General features: G+C 45.2%; 1 protein-coding gene across 4 annotated transcripts in view; it reads right to left on the bottom strand.

Moving 5' to 3' along the window:
- The window catches only part of CDRT4 (CMT1A duplicated region transcript 4), a 31,308-nt gene extending 28,058 nt beyond the window's left edge, over positions 1–3,250 (bottom strand). Inside the window, exons 1-2 of one of the 4 annotated variants that reach the window (XM_081183867.1) lie at positions 2,994–3,250; positions 2,812–2,867 (exon numbers count right to left, since the gene is read on the bottom strand). The gene's annotated coding sequence lies outside the window, so the exon portion shown is untranslated. The other 3 variants (XM_081183868.1, XM_081183866.1, XM_081183865.1) reach the window with 3 other exon arrangements.
- Between the last annotated feature and the right edge of the window lie 9,822 nt (positions 3,251–13,072).

Below are 13,072 nucleotides of genomic sequence, written 5' to 3'. Positions count from 1 at the left end.
GTCATGAAGCATATGGTACCTAAGGAAGGCTCTCTCTTCTTTTCTGACTATCAGGTGCAATGGGAACTTCAAGTCCCTCTGGAAGAAACCCTCTCATGTGTTATCGTGCTAGTAGGAGTTGTTTTCTCCAGCAAATAGAATTAGGAATCAATACTCATGCAGCTGTTGTTCTGCCCTGCTCCTTGAGGCTCCCTTGGTGTAAATCATTGTGGCATCCTCATATCACTCTTCAACATAGCATTGTAGATTATTGCTAGGAGCTGGGATTATGACATAGTTGGCACAGTAATCCAGTTATATTATTCCTCCATTTTAGGGATCTTGCATCCTGCAGCTCTGCTGGCTAAGTTGCCGTCAAGCCTTGGTGGAATTAAAAGATTTACAACTGAGAACATGTTGTGTCAGCTACCAGGCAACTGCAGGGTAGATACATGGAAGAGTTGGGCACATGGGAGCCTAAGTGAGAGTTTGATTATGCTTTCTAAGGATGTGCCTGCATGGAAGCTTCCTGCACTGTCAGTCTGTGGTGTGTTAAAGTGTACAAAGCATCATTGAACAATCATACCCTGTTGAGAAGATTTAGCAGAATTCCATCAATGCAGATGCTGCAAATGTCCCCTTTCACTTGGGTTGATGAATGGGAATCAGCCCTGTTGTTTTGCAGATTGAGGTGGTGGTGGGGTCCAGCCCTATGAGCTCAACAAAAACTCAACAACACTATGACTTATGTAAAACAGGCTGGCAATTTCTTCTAAGTTTGGTTGGCATTGACAGAAAGTGAAGATGAGGAAAGGAGAGGAACAGAGATGGGCAGGAGGCAGAGAGCAGTGAAAGGGAGTTTAGGTGGATAAGAATTAGACAGAGGGTGTGGTGGGAAATTGCTGATGAAGAGTCCCAGAGGAGCAGGCAAAAGCAGGTGAAGAGAGAGTGCCCAAAACAGGCAAGAGGACAGTGAGAGAAAGCTGGTGTATACCGAGTCAAGCCACTGGTCCATCCAGTTCAATATTGACTGTATTCTGATAGTCAGTAGCTCTCCAGGGTTTCAGACAGGGGCCTCTCCCAGCTTTATCTGGAGATCCTGGGCATTCAACTTGGGACCTTTTTCATATAAAGGATATGGTTTTTTATGGCACACCACAGAGTTATGGCCCTCTCCCTTAAGAAAATGGACAAAGCTCTATGGAAAAGCAGGGGAGGCAAAGGACAAAAGGTTGAGAGCTAAAAGAACCATAGAGAATGGGGCAGGGAAGGAAACAGGAACAGAGAAGTAAGTTCCCAGTTGGCCAAGATGATGGAACAAGAAAGCAGTCTGTGACTGAGCATGGCAACCTATATGGCAAGAGGTTCTGTGGGGCCCACCAGAGGCCTTGACCAAGGAAGATTTATACCTAGTGTTGGGGTTGTCCAACAGGGGCTTATAGAAGAGCGTAGCCCAACTGTACCACAAACGCCAGTAAACTTATTTGTTGAATTGGCGACCTGGCCTTAGAGTGTTGTTATAGCCCACAGGGGACATTGTGAAGTGGGTAGTGCCAAACTACTACTCCCTATCAAGTTGGTGGCACCCATGAGCCTCTGCAGGAATTATCCCAGAGAGGTAAAACACTGAAAGGGGAGGAGCATGCTAGTTTCAAAAAAAAAAAAAAAAGATAGGAGAATTACTGCCTGTACATTTTGCTTCATATCTGAGGTTCTAAAAATGTTAGAAACTTACTCTTTTTGTTTGGTAAAATGATAGGAATCTGGGGATTATGGGTCATGGGCAGGGAGCACCTGCCCACTTTATCTATATCTTTATCTATTTATATCTTTATCTATTTATCTTTATCTATTTATAACCCACAGATGCCCATGACATCTAGCCTCCCTAACATTTCAATGCTACTATAATTCCTCCTCAAACCCCTGTTGGACTGAGCATTGTAAATGGTATGTTTCTGCAGGAGATATTTCTGTTCCTGTTGCTGCCAGGTTGGAAGCAATCCGAGATAAATGGTTTTCTAAAAGGAATACTGGAAGAGTCACTGTGGGGGAAGCTTCCCTGAGGTGAAATCAAGGCTGTCAAAGCAAACAATGATGCACTTTTTTGGCATCCTCAGAAGAAAGAAAGAGAGAGAGAGAGAGAGAGAGAGAGAGAGAGAGAGAGAGAGAGAGAGAGAGATGCCTCTTGTAGATCTAGATTAAGTCATCCTCTTGGCAGGCTCACAGCTCACACCGGAACTGTGCATGTGACGCTGTACAGTGTGGGAGTCACAAACAACTGGCAGGGGGTCAACTAGGGAAAAGACAATGCAAGAAACCACAAAGGCCAGGGCTCCTTGGATTGGCTTGAAATCCAAGGCTCCAAGTCAACATCTCTCCTTGTGTCAGGAGTCCATTGGAAGGCTGCCACTCCAAGTGGCTGGACACTCTGTAACAACATCCTCTCTCCTTTGTTTTCCTGCAGCCTCTTCCTCACTTTCATTTCCTCTCTGCATCCGTTTCAGGGGCATGGTGCAACCCAGAGACACAGGAACTGAAACTTTGTTACCTGCTAGCCGTTACCTGCACCACTGCTACTAATATTGTTGAAGTATTGTGATTTCTCCACATGGTAGGAAGCTCCTGAGGCAAAGCAGTTACGCAAGTTTGGTTCCCTTTGGAAGGTAGTCACTAGAGTCTAGCTAGCATTTTGTATAATTTATTTGCAGATATATAGATTGAGTAGAGTGGGAGCCCCAGTTTGCACATGACAGCAGATAGCCAAACTGTTGTCCACTTCAGATCTCCAAAGAGGTGCGTCCCAAAGCTGCTTACAGAACTGAAACTCACCTCTCTGCCCTATTGGTTCTCTCAGCCTTTCTTCTTCCCGACTCCAACTGCAGCTTCTGTCAGGAGAAGAAAGGCATGTCACTTTTCATGACCTTCCAGGTATTTTACTTTCAGAACAATGCAAGGTGGTCTTGTATTAAGAAGCAATCATCTAACAATTATCTCCCATGGAGACACGTCACCTGAATACCCTGAGCTATTAACATTCCGATCCTAGGTGTCCAGGTGCTGCTTTAAGGCAGGGGTGGGAATTGGATCTAGCCGGTGAGCCAGATCTCAACCTCCCGCAAGTCCCGTGGGCTATTTTGACAGGTGGGCGGGGCCACCACATGTCAATCACTTAATGTCACCATGTCAAGAAAAGTGTTTAGCTTTGCTTATATGGCATGAAATCCAACCACGCAGTGAAAGACTATGGGGTTTGCAGGTGACACTAGTCACGATGACCACCTCAGGTGGCAGGACCCACAGGGGCAGCAGAACCTGATGTCTTTATCTCTCTCTCCCCCCCCCCATTCCTGGCAGGGAAAGGGGGTGTCATTTTGTGGCTCACCTCAGGTGCCCAAATGTATTGGACCAGCCTTGGCTCAGATCATAATGACCATTATTTAATCAGGCCACAACTAGCAATTTCACAATTCTCTATTTAACATCAGGCAAGCTGTAACGTTCATCTTCGGGGAAAAACCCAAGAGGAACCATGTGCTGCTGATGCATAGATGAGGATGAGCACAGAGTGAGGGTGGGTCAGGAGCATGTGGATGGATGAAGGGATGAGTGTGAATGAAAGGTATATATATGTGTTAATGGAAGGTATATGGAGCTTTGGCCCCACCCTCTGTTGGCATGTCAACTCTGGAAGTTAACGTATGGCAGGAATGCAGTCCTCAGGCTGAAGAAGTCTCCCCACTGCTCATTTAGAGGATTTTGTATCAGGGATTAACTTAGTCAAAGGGTACTGATTATTTCTGGGAACAGAACCATCTGAAGCATCCGCCCGCTGTAAATAAAGCAACATTGCTCCCCCATCTATTCGTTGGGATGTGAAGCGCATGGTCTCATAGAGAGAGGCAGTGTCATCAACTGAAGTGCTGCCAAGTGCTCCCTTGACTTCCAGCATTCCTGGAAGTGAATAAGTTTTTCCTTCTCTTTACTGCCATCATGAGCTGCAAAGACATTTGTTCTTTCCTTTGTTCTGGGTTAGGGGGGGAACTAGCAGGAGACAATGCAACAGCACGTTGCTATGAACCACTGGGCGGAGATACAACCAGTACATGTGCGTTTGACTACTGTTCCAAGGAAGGGATATTTGGCAAAGCCCCGTTTGTATCTTTGAAGGATATGCTAGTGAATGATTTGTTCTGAGATCACCACCTACACAGCCAGGATTTCTGTCTGTACACACAGGCGTGACTGGTTGGCCGTACAGCCCTGGAGCCTTGCCTCTTCTTCCTTCCTTCCCTGGGCAGTCTCCCTTCCTCTCAACCCAAATGCCTCCAGGCTGTATGTCATTGACAAGCAGCAGTTACCTCATGAATCAGACACCCCCATGTTCAGACCTTGGGCTCTTCCAAAGGAAATTCCTCAATGTGGAGCACAGGGGGGGATGTCTGACTCAGGGTGATGCTGTGGGGTTTGGAATAGACTATGGGAAAGTATCCCAGAGCACCTGCCATGTTAAGCCAATCCTATTTTCACCCAAGTTATGACAAACACCTAACAAAAATGGCTTTTTTTTACTGAGAAAAAAGCCACAAAAGAAACCCCACCTCACAACCAATAGACAATGGTGACTGAGAGTAAAATTCTCCTTTGGCCCAGAAAATCAGCCGCCATTTGAAGCTTCAGTGAAGAGACTCTAAACTGAGAGAGGGTGAGTTGGGGAAGCTTGATGAAGGGAAAGACCATGACGAGCCCTTTTGAAAAGGCCAGCATTCTACCCACAAGGCCACACAAGTGCAGGGCAAGGCCTTGTGAGATCACACAAAAGACCAGGAGGGCCCCTTGCAATTGGAGCTAGCAGCACCGTCCCACAAATTGGTCCCTGGTGCACAAAAGATCACAGAACCATGAGTTAAAAGTATGATGTGGAGGTGACCATAGAGTCAGAAGGGGGCCTTGTAGGCCACCAAGTTCATCTCCTGCTTGATACAGAACTGGATCATCTCCAACAGATGACTGTCCAGCCTCTGCTTGAAGACCAGCTTGCATTAGGGAAGCAGAATTTCAAGTTTTGCAGAATTTTGATCCAGTTACATACATGAAGATGGGAAAAGACTGGAGTAAATGTGGCTATAAAAATGAGAATTTTCTTTAAGGTGATTGCAGATATCTTGAGGTGGTTGGAGACTGCAGGCTATTAGTTGACAAGGACCATTAAAGACCCAGATTTCCCAGGATCAAGGATGTCAGACTACCTATTTCCTCCTAAGATGCTCCCTGCATTCTTGAGTGCTTTGGCCAGAGTAGAAACTTGGAAAGTGGCCTACCGGACATGCCCTAAATATCTGAGATTCCCCACCACCACCCCTCCATTAAAAAGGTGAAAATAGAACAAATGGATTCACCATATAATCTTAATCAGTATTTTAAAATATGTAATACTGTCCAATATGTAAAACTAGTTGTACAAATGTGCACACATGTAAGCCAGCAATTAAAATCTGGCTAAAATTTCTGAAAGTTGTATTCTCTTTTTCTGTCACAGTAGGAATCAGTATGTGGGGTTCACCTGACTCCTTTTCATGCAATGAGACTTGTACCCTTTTCTTCACCCCATGTACCCACTGATATTGGCTCTGGGCAGGTCAGGAGAACCCCCAAAACAAAGTGTTAAAGCTTAGAGAAGATTTCCCTGTAAGCTGAAATGCTTGAGCTGTCAGAACGATCAACTTAATGCAATGCTGAGTTCCTCCCAGTGACTATTGAAAGTTGCCCAAAGAAGTTATTTGCTGCACAATGAACTGTTTTCGCCATAATTATTGTTCAGCATCTGGGACTGGCTCTGATGTGCAGGTGCTAATTTGAGGGATAGTCCCGGTTCTCTCTCAGTCATCTTCTTGCGACTAACCAGAAAAGGGGTGTTCTTTTTCACACGAAGCATCTACAGCGTTTGAGGAATGGCAAGGCTGTGAGAAGGTCCTAAGCAGCCAGGAAAGCTGATAACCACTGGTTACGTTAATCATCCAAATGTCACCTTGGCCACATTTCAAAGTGGAGACTGGGCCAAAAATACAAGAGGCAGAAGAGCATTTTGAGGCTCTGCCCACAGTCAGTTCCAAAATAGAGGAGGAGGCGTGTTTGTGGGTGTGTGGAAGAGGAAGGTGTCTTTGTTGCTTTGGGTATCATGGTAATCAGAGTTTGTGGGAGTCAGGTTTGTGGTAGTCTTGGCTGTGCCAAAAAAATAATTTAATCTACGTACTTAGGAAAATATTTTTTTATACCAATAGGGACATCTGAGGCTCGTTTCTTTCCACATTCCACTTTGATTATTTTGGATATCTATACAGAGGTCTTTGCCGTTGAGGGTGCCCATTCTGATACACAGAAGGTCAGTCAGTCAGGGTATAAATAGCCAAGCCTACCTCACAGGGATGCTGTGAGGATGAAATCGGGGTGGAGAACCATTTATGCTATCTTGAGCTTCTTGGTGGTGAGACATAAATGGCATAAGTAATTAAGAAGGTCTCTAGTTCTATCAAAGCATCAGATTTTTGTCTTACAAAGACCTTTTGAATCCACACACCATCAGAATCTGAATTTTCAAAACTGGGAGCTCATCCCAGTTTTTGACCCTCCCCACCCCAGTTCAGCTGTAGCCCAATTTGTTGGGCAACAAAGACAGGGGTGGAGGAAGGGGGTGTGGTGGGGGTGGGCCACCCTGGGTGTCACTACTGAGGTGGGTGATAAAATGCTGGGCGGCATTCACCATGGGGCCTACTGTGTGCCCGAGCCACGCGTTTCTCCTGGGAGTGAAGCGGTGGCTTGGCGCCCACAGACTCCACACTGCCCCAAACGGTCCGCCCACTGCCTCCCCCTCAGCTGTAGGACAGACTCTTCAGAGGCCCCGCAGAGCGTCCTGCCCTGGCTTGCCCCATCCCGTGGGTGGTTGGCCCCGCCCCTGGGCACAGGGTACGCACACCTCCCCAGGTGCCCAATCAGCTTGCTCCACCACTGATTCTAGATCCTGCGATCCATAAGGGTGTTAGGGCTGAGTGATGTCCGGTTTCCAACATCATGATATATCACCAGCTAAACATCACAATATACCAATATATGACAATGTCTGAAATCAGGATGGAACTGTGTGGAAGCGAATGGGACAATGTCCTGACAACTGCTACTACTCAGGAGTCTAAAACAGAGATATTTTTACTTACATTTAACATATTGTTCCAACTGTTATTTTATAGTATAGAGCAACAGAGATGGCAGGAATCATGAGAGAATCATGATTCCCCCCCTCCCACGTCATGATTTTTTACATAGCACACACACACACACATCGTGATTTGCAATATATCGCCATGCCAAATATTATGAAACTGTTACCATGATGTGGACTTCAAACCAATTTTGGATGATATATCCTAAATGTTAGTTTTTCTCAATTTGGGATCACTCATAGAAGGACCACCCTCCCTGTTTTTTCAGGATGTATAAGAAGCTTCTGCGAAAGAGTCTAGGTGTCAGGCAGGAAGTAAGGACTATGGTCACATCTTCACCTCCCCCCCACCCAAAAAAACCCAGACTCCTGGTGATGTTGATGATGATAATTTTATTATTTATACCCTACCCAACTGGCTGTAGTTTGTTAAGGTGGCTGGGAATTGTAGTTCTGTTCCCAGTTCTGTTCCCAGGATTCTTTGAGAGGAACCATGTGCTTTAAATATATTGTGTGGCTGTGTTGTGGACCTTCCAGTAGGAAAAATGGGTACAGGGTCTGCAAAAACAGATTCCCCCACCCACTGACTCTAGGCCCGATTGGTACACACAGAGTGTCCTCATTACATAAAAAGGAAAAGCTGCTTATTTTGAGGGAAGGGAATAATATTCTGTGTATATGTAAGTTTAAGAATTAATGGGATAATTGCATTTTTTTATAAAAAAACCTCTCCCACTATGAAACGCTGGGCCACCATGTCTCCCGTGAGTATCAAAGATGTCTGGAAAGCTACTCTAGGGATGCACAATTCCTGTCTGCATTTGTAGGAAGCCTCTCTCTCGGCCACGGATGAAGTCGATGAAGTCCTTCATTCAATACACATATATTTTTAGAATTGTGAGCAAAGAAGAGGGTCGTGCTGTTGACAGATGCAACCTTGCCTCAGCTCCGAAGCATGATGTCAATTTTATTGCATTCCCTGATAATCCCTCACTCCAACCAGCACATCAGCATTAGCAGCAAGTCAGCACTCACTAAAAGCAATGATGCACTTTATGCTGGGGCTCTGAGATTCCTCTGGCATTTGCTCTGCAATCTAGATTCTTGCCAGCGCTTCTCTTTCCATGAGCTCACACTATAAACATTTTCACACACCCTTCCCCTAATGCAATGTTCAGTACAATCAGGCAGAAGGGGGCTCTTTTTCATTGACTGATGCTGAAAGGTGGAGGACGAGGAAGGCAAGGTTGGAGCAGGGCAGGAATAGTATTTCCTGCTCAGCTAGCTTGCCAATCAACACTGGAGGCCAGCAGAGCAGGGACATGTCTTCCTAACTAGCTGCGCTTGCCACCTGAGTGTGAATAAATGCAACCTTCAGCCATCCAAGTGGTTCTCTGAAATACTGCAGCAGTCAGGGAACTGGTCAGCCCCCTGTTACTTAATGCAGCCAGGGGGTGACTTAAGAGAAAGAAGAGAATTTGCTTGCTTAAATAAATACAGAACAATACAACACCAGCTGAGTAGCAGAGCAAAAGAAAAGCGTAATAGCTCAGATGGAATGGGGAGGAAGATGGAGAAACCTACTAAATTTTGGGCATACTGTTTGATGTGCAAACACAGTGAGAAGTTTAACCCAGATTATTCAGTTAATAGTTTGTCTCTCAAAGGGAGCTGGATCAAGCAACACACATATCGCTACAAGTTATAAAGGAGAATCATATGATGAATTTAGCAGCAAGAGGTCTAGCTGCATGGAGAGTTGGGCTGTTTCCATGCTAGAGTCCTTCTTCTTACCTGGATGAAGCAAAATTAAAAGAGGTCACACAGATTCGCCTATGAAAGAAGACTCAGAAATATGTCCTATTGAATTCAATGGTGTTTCCTCTCAGGAAAACAGGAGCAGAATATGCAGCCTTAACTTATAGCCATATTATCCAGCAATGACCCTTTCCCATAGTAAAATATCCTCATATAATGCTTACTCAGTAAACTCCATTCAGCAAAGTTCCCCAGCAATGTTAGTTAACAGTTTCTTCTTTGCAGGCTCAACCCACTTTATTGCTTCCCTCAGCTGAGGGCTAAACTAGATGTGTGTGATAAGCATTTTTCTTCTTCAAATGAATAGTTGAGTTCTTCAAGATGACCTGGTTTTGGAGCATTCATCCTGATTTGTTTTCAAAGAGGTTAGATGACATTGCTTCAGAACCAACGTTATCCCACACTTTCCAGCACATTTTCCCATCAATTTCCTTATCATAAAAGGTCTGATCCTCTTGAGAAGTTGGTCAACCCTAATTGCACAGCCTGGATTTGCCAGGAAGTGATTGAAACAGCAGTCTGGAATCAGCCCTGCTCACAAGGTAGGCCCAATGTCAGCTAGTAGAGTTCTGAAGTGGTGCTAGTCATAACTCCAGGGATGCTTCCAGAATGTAGCACTGGTTGGCTAAGATCATGTGGGCATCAGGATGAATTCTTTTTCAAGAAATACCCCCAAAGCATATGTTATCTGTGGAAGTAAAAAGGGCACAAGCTGGCAGCAAAATAAAAGGAAATGTCTTTTGCTCTCCAAGTCCCCTTTTTGCACCAAAACTGTTCACCTGCAAAACAGTTTGGCATGGCATGAATTGAAATAACCACTCACAACTTGGGCAGATTACATATAAAAACAGTTTTAGCTTTGGAAACCATCTAGTCAAGAACCAAAGAATAGAGAGAGAATCCTTTCCTTTTGGTGCTGGGTGCCCTTTCTGCTAGACATTGGCACTGGAGCTTGGGAGACAATGTGCACAGAGTCAGACAAAGGGGATTTAGAGAGCAGGCAGCAGAGCTGTTAAGCTTTGGGATCATTCTCCCTGTGTCATCTCTGGGACCCATGTTGGTCCAGTTTAAGCACTAGCATGATGATCACATGATTTCATTCCTGAAGCTTTTCCAATTTCTGTTTGTTTATGAAAAGAATTCTCTTGACAAATGAGTGTTCAAGGCTGGGAGTTCCATCACATATGATGACAGCAGCTAGGTGTGTCCCCGTGTGTGTGCCTAGGATTTGTGTGAGGGAGTCTGAGAATCAGGAAACTCAGTGAGGAAACTAGAAGGACTGGTATGTGCTCTCTGGGAAAGGCAAAGTTTGCACTTTGCAAGGCCTCCAGGATTTTTGTTCCTGGACAGGATGAGATAAGCTCATCTCCAGGAAGCATGATTCACCTCTGCGATGGAAATGTATTTAAAGAGTTTATCTTGATAAATAATGGCTGGTATAAAAATACCTTCCTCCTTAGCCATCTCCAAGCACCACCATGGCTAGCCAAGGAGCAGCAGTCAAGCATCTCTTTCGCTTGTCCAGATCTTTTGCTGAGCAGTTTCCAAATTGCAATTCTCTGCTCTTCAGGGCCTCAAGGCAACTGCTGGGAGGTAGATCTTCTTGAATTGAATGTATTGACACAGAGACGGTGTCACTGGTTTCATTAGGGCACTGAAACAAGACAGAAGTCCCAGGAATCTAATATTCAGCCCTCAAAGTTTCCATGCATGGACTTGAAAATAGCCATCAAACTTCTCTCACACACTCCTTATGTGGGGTTGTGCTGTCAGACTGGAAGACACTGGTCACTCAGATGAACATTCTGGCCAGTGTAGATTTGACATTCATCTTCAGAGAGATGTAGGCAAAAAAGAATCTGCTGGAGGGTTCGCATGTGTAAAAAGCACCACTAGAGTCATGTGGCTCTTGAAACCCGACTGTCCTCGTAAGTGCGCCATTCATAGGAAATGGCTGCAAAACACATGTGGAAGGTCAGAGATAGCCGAACAGCTCCGTTTACATCTGGAATGCCAGAGAGTTCACATGGCTAGAAGGGCTTTTGTGTGGCTTGTCTGTGGTTTCCCAAACAGAAAGAGAGGAGGGCTGGCTGCTGACGAAGAACCACCACCTTGCTCTTTTACAAAAAAAAATGTACACAATCCCTTTTGCCGGGTTGCTGCCTGCAGAGGAGATGCTGGATTTCTTCAGCCAAAGGATGTGTCATTGATGAGAAATGCTGCTAGCAACTTTGAAACCTAATGCCAAACAGAAAGCAATGACCACACCAATCCGGCATAATCCAGAAGTTGTGCAGCCTTAGGAAGCTGCTTTATCCTATGCCACACTATAAGCCCATTGAGCTCAAGATTGTCTACATTGTGTGTGTGTGTGTGTGTGTGTGTGTGTGTGTGTGTGTGTGTGTGTAAACTGTGGCCCTCCAGAGGTTGTTAAACTACAACTCCTATCACTCCTGAGCACTGGCCATGCTTGCTTGAGGCTGAGAGGAGTTGCCAGGCATGGACCCTGGGACCTCCTGAAAACAAGGCAGGTGTTCTACCACTAACTTACAGCCCCTTCCTAAAAGGCAAGGGCTAATTACTTAGGCAGCTGGGCAAATGGTTTTTATAATGAATATATCAGGGATGTGGTGTTTTTGCAGTGCAGCTCCCATCATCCCTGAACACTAGCCCTGGTAGCTGGGATTGGTGGAAGCTGGAGCCCAAGAACATTTCACAGAAGCACAGAACTGCAAAGTTGGAAGGGACCACAAGGGTAATCTAATCCAACCCCCTGAAATGCAGGAATCTTTTGTCCAACAAGGGACTCAAACCCCCAGCCCTGAAATTAAGAATCTCATGCTCTACTGGCTGAGCTATCTCCTACTATATTGACGAAGCTCAGGTTCCCCATCCTTTAAACATGTATATTATAGCTCTTCCCAGAAAATAGCATAAGATTCAAAATAACTCAAGTGAAATGTTCCACCACTGTTTCCTCCTCCTGCTTCTTCAATTGGCCTTGCTTGAGTAAGAGGCTCCACCCTGAGGCTGCCTTTGATCCTTGCAGCTGTTTCAACTCACTGGGGATATACTGACAGACCACATTCTAAAGCTTGTCTGCTGTTCAAGAATATGCCATGATTCGATCCCTCCAGTGATTGGAGGAGGGAAATTATTGCAGAGAACATCTGGGCATGCCTGCCTTGCATATGTAGACAGGATTACCATCACACTCCCCAAAAAGGCCACCAGGGATTGTAAAGGGGTAAAAATGGTCGGAGAGGGAAGCAACAGGAACCATACTGTGGGTGTCTGTTATAGACCTCAAAGCCAGACCAAAGACCTGAATGATGCCTTCCTAGAGCAATTACCAAACATTCAAAAAGGAGAGATATAGTAGTCATGGGAGACTTCAACTATCCGGATGTGTGTTGGAACTGAAACTCTGCCAATAATGCAAGGTCCAAGAAATTCCTCCATTGCCTCGCTGAGGATTTCATTTCCCAGAAGGTGGAAGAAGTGACAAGGGGATGAACTATCTTGGACCTGGTTCTCACCAACAGGGAGGAACTGATCAACAAACTGGAAGTACTGGGAAACCTGGGAGGAAGTGATCATGTCCTCTTGGGTTTCATCACACACAGGCAAGGAAAAGCTGAGTGTAGTCTGACATGCACACTGGACATTCAGGAGGCTGATTTCAAAAAGCTTAAGGAACTACTGGGTGAGATCCATGGTCTAAAATACTCAAAGAGAAGGGAGTCCAAGATGGATGGAAGTTTCTTAAGGGTGGAATGTAGAGGGCACAAAGGCAGACACACCTGACAAGAAATTAAAGTGGGAGGCATCTAAAGAAACCAGAGTGGCCACATAAGCAGCTTACAGATGAGCTAAGATGTAAGAAATGAATGTACAGTGGTACCTCAGGTTAAGAACTTAATTCCTTCTGGAGGTCTGTTCTTAACCTGAAACTGTTCTTAACCTGAAGCACCACTTTAGCTAATGGGGCCTGCTGCTGCTGCTGCGCCGCCACTGCACAATTTCTGTTCTCATCCTGAAGCAAAGTTCTTAACCTGA

Source organism: Podarcis bocagei (genome assembly GCF_964188305.1).
Source record: "Podarcis bocagei genome assembly, chromosome: 2".
NCBI classification, from domain to species: Eukaryota; Metazoa; Chordata; class Lepidosauria; order Squamata; family Lacertidae; genus Podarcis; species Podarcis bocagei.
This window is presented reverse-complemented; position numbering and strand designations above follow the sequence as displayed.